Here is a 10,761-nt window from a genome sequence, read left to right on the forward strand (position 1 = left end):
TTGGGACTGGGTTCCTGGAGAAAACAAAGTCACTGTTCCCTTTATTGAAACAAAAACAAACTTGAAAAAAATTATTTTTTTGTTTAGTAAAAATGGGAGAGAATTCCAATGTCCCTAGCCACAAGGGATCAGTTCCACTGAGAAGTGAGCAGTAGGAACTCAAAAATTTGAAAACATTTTGGGAAGGGGAAAATTGGCTTTATGTTAATTGGCAAATGTTCCAGTGGGGTTCTGTTTTTGTTGGGATGTGTTGTATGTATACATATATATGGATCAGAGTCGGCACTGAGTTTTTATTGTTTATATGGTTCAGAAAGATGGTTGGTAAAATCTTGCTTTTTGTTAATCTCAATAAAAGCCCACTGGAACTCCAAATGTGTATGTTTGGTGGTGTGTCCTTATCAGCAGACTGTGCTGTTCAGGAATTTCTGTATTCCCTGCATGTTAGAGCATTTTTACTAAAGCAATTCACATTACGATGAAGCTGGCAGACATTGTCAACACTATTGCTGTGAGTCCAGTTAGATAAAATCTGAGACACCTTCATCCACTTAAACATTGTCCTACCATCACATTTCACTTTACGTCAATTTTCATAACCTTAATAGGAACTAACATAATTTGCTGGAAAGAAGAGAGATACTGGTCCACAGTATGTCCAGAAGGGATTATCAGAGGTCACCAACTGCCAGAATTGTTCTCAGATATTTCTTTCACAAAGCTGAGATATTTAGATGTAAATTTGACAACAGAATTGAATGCTAATGAAAAGTCAAAATAGACACTACGGAGAGCTAAACACACTACCCTTACGTCCATCTAAAAGAGATTAGAATATGCAAGATCTGTGTGCTGAGCCACCACTGAGTTGTACTGTGGTGGCTTGTGTACAAATCCATTGCTAGATGTGCTCACTTGTCTGTGCCAAGAAATTTGGAAGACAGCTACCTGACCAGCCAACTGAAAGATCCATGTGTGCCTATTCCAAAGGTGATCCAACAATGCAGAAGTTAATAAAATACCACATGCAAGTAAAATTTCGCTGACAATAATTAAATAATAATTGCCATAGTACATTAGCCAGACTGTCAGAAATTCAAGCCAGATTCAGAAGAGGATGTGGGACAAGGATTATCATTGCTGATGTCAAATGGATCTTGCCTGGAAGAAGAGAATGCAAGAAAGATGTTTACCTGTGTTTTGATTGTGCAGAGGCATTTGTATGGATCATAAATTATGGATAACGTTAATGGGAATTGCAGACCACTTCATTATGCTCATGCAAGTCTTGTGCATAGATAAAGACACTGTCGGAGCAGAAGGAAATTACTGCATTGTTTAAAATCAGGGAAGGTATGGGTCAGGGTTGTATCCTTTCACTAAATCTGTATGCTAAGCAAATAATCTGAGAAATGACTAAAGAGCAGCATAAGATTAGAGGAAAATTCATTAACTTGTGATACACAGACCCACAACCTTGCTTGCTGAAAGCAAAAAGGACTTGAAGCACTTGATCAAAGACTACAGCCTCAGTATAGATTGCACCTTACCATTAAAAAAAAAAAAAAAAAATCCTCAACTGGATCAATAAGCAGTATGTCAGTAGACGGAGAAAATAATGAGGTTGCCAAGGATTTCATTTTACTTAGATCCATGATCAATGCCCATGGAAGCAGCAGTCAAGAAATCAAATGAAGTATTCAGCAAGTCTGCTGCAAAAGACCTCTTTAAGAGTGTCAAAGAGCAAAGATGTCACTGTGAGGACTAAGGTGTGGCTGACCCAAGCCATGGTATTTTAAGTTGCCTCATATTCATGCAAAAGATAGAGGATGAATTAAAAAGACCAAAGAAGAATTGATGCATTTGAGTTACAGTGTTGGTAAAGAATATTGGATATACCATGGACTGCCAGAAGAACAAATAAATCTGTCTTGGAAGAAGTACAGCCAGAATGCTCCTTAGAAGGGAGGATGGTGAGACTTCATCTTAATGTGCCTTGGACGTTTTATCAGGAAGTCCATGTCATGCTTGGTAAAGTAGAGGATCAGCAAAATAGGAAGACCTAAATGAGATGGACTGACACCAAAACCAAAACCAAATGCTGCCATCAAGTCAGACCTGACTCAGCAACCCCTCCTTGGGTTTTTGAGGCGGTATCCCTACAGAAGTAGATTGTCCAACCTTCCTTCTGAGGAGTGGCTGGTGGGTTTGAACCACCAGCCTTCTGGTTAGCAGTTAGATACCTTAGACACTTTGCCACCAGGGCTCAGTGGCTACAAGAATGGGCTCAAACTTAACAATTATGAGGGTTGTGCAGGACCAGGCAGTGTTGTGTTCTGTTGTACATAAAGTCACTTATGAGTCAGAACCAACTCAGTAGTACCTAACAACATATTCTGAAAATCAAAACACATGAATGAAATCAGCCTAAATAAATAGGAAGAGATTTCATGTTCGTGCATTGGAAGACAAAATATTAAGATGTCAATTTCCCCAATTTGACCTGTAGATCCAATGCATTTCCAATAAAAAGCGCAACAGGCTTTTTGTAGACATCTACAAGCTGATTGTAACATGTATGGAAAGACAAAGTGCCAAAACAGTTACGTAAAACAAAATTGGAAGACTCACTACCTGATTTCAGATTACAGTAATAAAGTGTATTGGCAAAAGACTAGCCACATATCTGTACAACAGAATAAGGAACCACACAAATACTCAATTTTTGACAAAGGTACAAAGGCAGTTTAACGGAGATGAGAGTCTTAAATGGTGCGGAAACAATTGGATGTCCATGTGCAAAAACAACCCTGTCCATACCTCACACCTTGTACGAAAATTAATACAAAATAGAAGGAACTGTGAGAAAATCATGTCCTTGGTTGGGTTTGACAGGTGAACATGGCATTAGGGAGAAGATTGATGAGCAGTTATTAAGCATCTCTTATATGCTAGACAGGTGTGGAAAATATAGAAGAAGAATATAGAACAAGTAATGTCTTAAGGAATTGGAATTTCTTTAGTTCAAATAAATCAAGATTTTAAGTGGAAGTGCCCAAGATTTTAAAATTGAGGTCAGGTAATCTGCCTCCAAATTCAGTTCTTTCATCATAAAGTCTATGAAGAAATGTAAGGTGATATCAGTCTTTTTATTTACGAAGCAAAGAGAATGGATGGGAAAATCACAAGATTACAGATTGGTCTGGAGTTAATTTTCTTTGTAGACACTGTATGGGAGGCAATTAGTTCCTACATTTGCATTTCCATTACCCTAGTAATCTAATTACAGAATATCGAGTATACCAGATACCTTGTTTGCCTCTCCATTCTCCCTTAGCTCGCTGTGTCCAGAGATTGGCCCATAGGACCACATTAATACTTCTCTTGCTCTCTGCCTTCCATTTGAGTTTTCACCAAGGATTCCTTACCAGAAATCAGAGAAAAGAGAGACGTCAGAGTTTGTATTCCTCATTCCCTCCCTGCATTCCCTTGAGTTGCATTGTCCCTGAAGGCAGCTGAGTCTGCATGACTCTCTTCCTGCAGTTTCTGGAAACCCTTCTTCCCACATTGTAAGGTTTCCCTACACCCATACCTTTGTAAATAGGTCCTGTGTAAATAAAATCTGCTCAAGTTACCATATTAGAAGTGTGCTATCCGTTTCTTGTTGGGAACTTGACTGAGTAATTTGTACTAGAGGTGACCTTGGGAAATAGTCTCTTAAAATGAGATTTTAGTATTGAGTTAATCATATATATGATGAGCTCAGTGATAGCTACCTTACGGGGGTTGATAGGAGGCAGGGAACGGGACATGAGTAATCAATGGCATACAGTGGTGTCACAATTCAAATTTTCACTGGTTGGTACTGATTGTTGCTGGGAGGAAATGGAGGTAAAGGGTAAGGCAATAGATCAAGAGGCTGTGGCACTTTATTACAGCAACAATCGGCTCTCAAGTGCATACATAAGAAAATGAAATACAAATTGTAACATGCAGTTAACATAGTTTACTTTCAACTGGCAGGGCCAGCAGTACAACTCCATTGTCCTATGTCAAGGCCAGCCCTACATTAGAATGGCTACCAATAAGTTAGTTATACATAGAAATGACTGTGAGCTACATAAAACTGTCTCACTAAAGCCAACTGAATGCGTCCCCAACTAAACTTCCCCTTGTTATGTGCCACTGAGTTGGATCCAACTCATAGCGACCCTTCCTTGGGTTTCTGAGGTGGTATCACTATGAAAGTAGAGTGCCCAACCTTCCTTCTGAGGAGTGGCTGGTGGATTTGAACCACCAGCTTTCTGGTTAACAGTCAAATGCCTTAGGCACTACACTACCAGAGCACCTTAGATGGATCCCAAAAATGCCCACACCATAGTGCCTAAGGCATTTGACTGCTTACCAGAAGGCTGGAGGTTCAAACCCACTAGCCACTCCTCAGAAGGAAAATTGGAGAATCTACTTCCGTAGTGGTACTGCCTCAGAAATCCAAGGAGGGGTTGCTATGAATCAGGATTGACTCCATGGCAGTGAGTTTTTTGTTTGTTTGTTTTTTTTTTGAAATTTTATTCCAGGGCCTTAAGAGAAAGTATGATAGGAGATGATGAAGAGTGAAAAGGGAGAGCTCGTAAGTGATTGCAGTTAATATACCTTACATTTGTGCAATCCTTGGTAAGTGGGAGACCTTGAAGCCCAAGCTTCATCAGCTTCATGGGGAAACTGCCTCTGGCACTAGGGAAACAAGCATCACACCTTACAGGGGTTACGAGATCCTCCTGCTCTGAGTTTGGCAGATCCACAGAGACCTGAAACACCACCATGGTTCACCAGTCAATTAGGGGCATATGGAGGTCTGGTGATGGATGGAGTCTTGCCCAGAATATACCTTCTAGTGGATCCATTGGGACTATAATTTTGTGATTTCTCAGTTCTGAAATGTATAGTAAGAGAGTGATGTCAGCAAGATGGCAGAATATCTAAAATTTATAGAAGACTTCAACAACTTAACAAAAAGACAATCCAGTTTAAAAATGGGCAGAGGACATGAAGAGACACTTCACCAAAGAAGACATTTGGACAGCTAACAAACACATGAAGAAATGTGATCATTAGCTATTGGAGAGATGCAAATCAAAATGAGATATCATCTCACCCCAGCACTAATAGCAAAGTTCAAAAAAAACAACAAATGCTGGCAAGGGTGTGGAGAGATTAGAATACACTGCTGGTGAGAATGTTAAATGGTGCAACCACTGTGAAAAGTGGTACAGTGCTTCCTGAAAAAGCTGGAAATATAAATACTATATGATCCAACAATCCCACTACTAGGTATATATCCTAGAGAAATAAGAACTGTGACACAAACAGATATATGCACACTCATGTTGCTATTCACATTAGCAAAAAGATAGAAGAAACTCAAATGCCTGTCAACGGAGGAATGGATCAACAAACTATGGTACATGCAATGGAATACTACGCAAAGTTAAAGAACAATGATGAATCTGTGAAACAACACATAAGAACTTAGAGCCCATTATGCTGAATGAAGTTAGTCAATCACAAGAGAATATTGTATGACACCACTATTGTAAAAAGTCGAGAAAAGGAGGGGAAAAAAAAAAGATGGCAGAGTAACACCCCCAGGTTCCCTACCCCCCACAGAAACATTAAGAAACAAGCAGAAGGAAAATTTTTGACTCCCTAGTAGAAATGTTACCCCAATTTGCAAATCATACATTAATTAAACTTTAATCAGTTTCTATTATTGGCTTGATATGATATTTGTTTTAACATGAAAGTGGCATCAGATGTAGTACCATGAAGACATCTTCTCACAGGAATGGCCCATACAGCATTGCTTTTTGCTCCCTGATTCTCTCCAGTGTCTTCGGGCCATAGTAAGAACTCATGAATCTTAAGCTCTGGAGTTTTGCATTGCAGCGTGGCTGCTTTTTGAAATTGATTGGAAGTTGTAAGAGACTAGGTCTCTTAGTGGATAGAATAAGCTAGGTTCAGAAAGAATTAACAAGTTTCAGAAAAACTGAAACTACGTTTTGGACAGTTGTTACAAAGAACCTGAGTTATTTAAGCCACAAAATTGTGTGAACTTGAGCCTTGCACTTTAAGGGACTCTAGGGTGCTCTGGGGGAACTCTGGTAGCATAGTGCCTAAGGCACTTGACTGCTAACCAGAAGGCTGGCGGTTCAAACCCACCAGCCACTCCTCGGAAGGAAGGTTGGGCAATGTACTTCCATAGTGATACTGCCTCAGCAACCCAAAGAGAGGTCGCTATAAGTAGGGTCTGACTCGACAGCACATAACAACAACAACAACAGGGTGCTCTGGTGGTATAGTGGTTAAAGCATTTGTCTGCTAAACAAAAGATTGTTGGTTTGAACCCATCAGCTGCTCCATGGAAGAAAGATGGGGCAATCTCCTTCTATAAAGATTTACAGCCTTGGAAACCCAGTGGGGGTTGCTATGAGTTGAAATCAATTCCATGGTACCGAGTTTGGTTTTTGAAGATGCACAGAACCAACAGAAAGATAGTGAGGATCTGCTGGGAGATGTTGTTGTTGTTGTTATATGCCGTCGAGTCGGCCCCGACTCATAGCGACCCCTCCTTGGGTTTCCGAGGCAGTATCACTACGGAAGTAGGATTGCCCAACCTTCCTTCGAGGAGTGGCTGGTGGGTTTGAACCCCCAGCCGTCTGGTTAGCAGTCAAGTGCCTTAGGCACTATGCTACCAGAGCTCCTGTGCTGGGAGACAGGAAGGGCTAGAAGCATTTGGAGGCCCTCCAGCCACAAGAAAACATTCTTGCAGTGAAGGTACACTGAAACAAAACACTGGCCAAACCCCTCAGCAGATTCCCTGCTGTGATTTTCATTTGTTTTAGCCTAAGGAAATAGGATACTTACCATCTAAAGAAGTGCGCTTGGAGCTCCTCGCTAGCAGGACACTGGTTTGGGGTTCATGTTCAAAAACTCTATAAGCTGAATATATTAGAAGTAATTTGGAATTTCACTTTGGGAAAACGAGTTTCCATCTGCTCATTTTCCTTCCACTTTGGGAAACTGAGTTCCCATTTGTGTTGTCTTTTCCTCCCTCTTTGATGCTCAGGTTTCATCATAGGGTCTGAGATCCTTCCATCTGAGGCTTTGGCAAGTTAATAAATTTGATCTAGAACGTGTTTTCTGTTGAATTGGGTCTGTCTTGTCAAAAAAAAAAAAAAAAAAAAAACTGTAGACGTTTTAAGAAACTGGGTTCCCTATTTGCTTTGTTTTATAGTGTGTTGTTTAAAAGTGTAGCCCAATAAACCCATTGCCGTCAAGTCTATTTCAACTTATAGTGACCCTATAAGGTAAAGTAGAACTGCTCCATAGGATTCCAAGGCTGTAATCTTTAGGGAGGCAGATTGCCACATCTTTCTTCTACAAAGAGGCTGGTGGGTTCAAACTGTCGACTTTCCAGTTTGCAGCCAAGCTTTTAACCACTGTGCCCCCAGGGCTCCCTTAAGAGTATAAACCTAGTTATTTGAGCTGGCCTCATGGACCTGTGAGTTTATGTGATTTCTCTGTCTTGTTTTGTTCTGGGAGCTTGACTCTGATCTAGAGCAAGAACGTTCTGAGTTTCTGCCCCATGTCTGGTTGGAGGCAGAGGCTGATTGACCATTGTTACCTTTTGACAGGATAGTTTTCTAAGTCGGTTCTTTCCTCTTCCAGAAAAATAGCTTCCTATGTGCACCTGTCTTTCTAAATAGCATGATTCCCTAAGGATGATCTGGCTTTAGTTGCTACTCTGAGAAACTTTGATATAAATTGGCCTATTTGAAAAAAGCACTAGAAAAAAGGTGGATTGTTTATTTTGACTGGTATATGTGATTAAATGAGTTATTTTATGTAGACTTTTACCTTGGTTCTTTGGAGAAACAACTTAGAGACTTTTCCCATAAGCCCTGAGGCATCACATTTGTCATAGTTTTCTATCCCAGATAGTTTGTTACTTTTGTCCAGGTAGATTGACTTTTCCTGAGTAAGCTGTAACAACTTATGAGTGATAATTTTTGTCTGGCCCTGAGCTGCAACCTACCAGTATTGTGATTGGTCTATCTTATGCATGTTGCAAGGATTGATCAATATACAAATGAAGTGACTATAGTGTTCTATGAGAGCTCTGGTGGCGTAGTGCCTAAGGCATTTGACTGGTAACCAGAAGACTGGGGGTTCAAACCTACCAGCCACTCCTCAGAAGGAACGTTGAGCAACCTACTTCCAGAGAGATACTGCCTCAGAAACCCAAGGAGGGGTCACTATGAGTCAGATTCATCTTGATGGCAGGGAGTTTGAGATAGCATACTACGCAAATGAGTGCTTGTAGTTTACAGAGAGAGGATTGGTCAGTTTGTAGCCCTAGTGGGAGGATTATGCCTTGAAATTAACCAGGACTTTGCTTATACGTATAGCCAACACCACAGAGGTTGGCAAAAGAGGCAGTGAGAGAAAGAGCAGAAACAGAGAGAAAGGAGGTAAGGAACCTCCTAAAGGATCTGTAACATAGATCAAGGACTGTAACACTGAAGATAATGAACCTACAGCTTAGTCCATGGTGATGGGAGAAACCTGCCACTAAGAATGCAGTTAAGGTTCCAGTAAGATGGCAGAATAGGCAGAGAAACCACATAGACCCTCTTCAACAAAGAGGAACCAATTAAGAGATACAGAAGATAATCCTAGAGCCCTGAGCTTTGAAAGGAAGGATAAAGACATGGACTAAACTCCAACTAGTAGAAGAACCTGCATGAAAACACTGAAAAAAGAGACATATGGAGCTGTGGTCTGTCAGTGATCCTGATGACACGGACAGCTTGGGTATTGCCAAGTGGTGTTAGGACCTAAGAATTAACCTAAAAATTGGCCTTGCCAGCCAGGGGCTGCATGGAGGACTGCCCTGGTGGCTGGTGAATAAAAGGGGAAGCAGTGAAGAGGGAGACGGGCTGAGCTGTGGACTTTTGGCTGTCCAGAGGGCACAGTCATTTGGAATATTTACAAGGCTGTGGACCATTTTGGATATTTAAAGCAACAACATTCTCTCAGATTCCAGGGACCTAAGAATAGACCTTTCTAAGGTTTGATATTTTCCTTGTTACTCTTATACCCCATACACTCTTGGAGGTGCAGCCATCCCTCACTCCCACCCACCTTCTGGGCCAGCAAGAATTCCATCCCATTCTGTGTGCTCTGACAGATTGGGTGCTTTGCCCACTCACCCTGATTTTTTTCCTTTTCTTCTTCTTTTTTTTTTTTTAAGTTTGTTTGCCTTTGTCTGTTTTTAAATTGTTGTTATTATTATTATTATTTTCATCCTTTCTATTATTATTCTTTCTTCCCTTCCCAGGTTCTAATTTCCTTTTTTTCTCTTTTGCCTTTTGATGGTTCCATTTATTTATTTATTTATTTATTTATTTAGTGGCTTGCTCCATTCCTTGTTTTTCTTTTTGCATTTTCTCCAATTTTTTCTTCATCATTCTCCTACTCTACCTCTTTTATCCCCCCTCCCCAGATATTAAGCGTTCCCTCCCTTTTTTTCTGTTCATATTTCTTTTGACTTCTTAAAGTATTTCTTTAAATATTTTCTCTCATTTATTGCCTTTCCTCTCTCTCTCTTTTTTTTCCTTCTCTTTTTGGTGATTGTTTCTGTGTGTTTATGTGGTGTGTGGTTTTCTTTTGTTCTCTTGCTTTTACTTTTTTGATGGTTTTCCCATTTTTGTTTTTGTGTAACTGAATGGGAGACAGCATCCATGGCCAGATGATGCAACCACACACATACTTTCTGCACCTCCACTTACTGATTTAGAGCAACTACTTCCTTCTGCACCAACTGGCCTACAATATACGACCACCAATGAGAGCCTGACTCACCCTTAACTGCTCTTCACAAACAGTTAACCTATGCAGCCACTCTCATTTTCTATCACACCCACCAGGAGAGAGGTGGTGAGTGCATAAGTGCTGCCAACTAGTGAATAGAAGAGCAGAGTACCCTGTTTACTCAGATACATCCAAAAAAAAAGAAAGAAAGAAAGAAGAAGAAGAAAATGAAAATCTTGGTCAAATCACTCCAACTTACAATCACCAATTTAAATATAAACACAACAAACTCAAAATATCTCAGAAAAAAAACAGACCATCACAGTCCACACAAAGAAGCAAGATAAAGCAGTAGAAACAAGGGGGCAGGATACAGATCCAGAACACATCCCTGAAGAAGCAGCAGCATTGGAACTCCCTAATAAGGAATTCAAAAGAATTGTATTTAGGTACTTTCAACAGATTGAGAGACAAGGAAAAGAGAGATCAAGGAAAACACTGACAAAATTAAGGAAAACACAGAAAAAACCCTAGAAAATTTTTGGAAGAAAATAAAAGAACTAAATGAAAAATTAGAAATGATACAAAATCTACACATAGAAATCCAGAAGATTAATACTAAATTTTCAGAAACTGATAACACACTGAAAGGGCAAAGGAGTAGAATTGAATCAATGGAAGACAGAATTAATGAGATTGAAGACAAATAACTGAATACTTCTTTGGAAAGGGATCAATCAGAAAAAAAGATCAAAACAAAATGAAGAAAGCCTAAGATTCATGTGGGATACCATCAAAAGGAATAAGCTACATGTAATCGTAATTCCAGAACAAGAAGAGAAGAAGAAAACCCCTGAGAAAACTGTCCAAAATTTGTTGGAAGAGAAC

At 40.0% G+C, this 10,761-nt stretch overlaps 1 pseudogene; it reads left to right on the top strand.

Annotated features, from left to right (window-relative positions):
• Positions 1-478: 478 nt before the first annotated feature.
• LOC122149618 overlaps positions 479-10,761 on the top strand; it is a 51,957-nt pseudogene continuing 41,674 nt past the window's right edge.

The sequence above is a fragment of the Orycteropus afer genome, unplaced genomic scaffold (assembly GCF_000298275.1).
Source record: "Orycteropus afer afer isolate SDZICR_OR568_19922 unplaced genomic scaffold, OryAfe1.0 scaffold00036, whole genome shotgun sequence".
Classification (NCBI taxonomy): Eukaryota; Metazoa; Chordata; class Mammalia; order Tubulidentata; family Orycteropodidae; genus Orycteropus; species Orycteropus afer.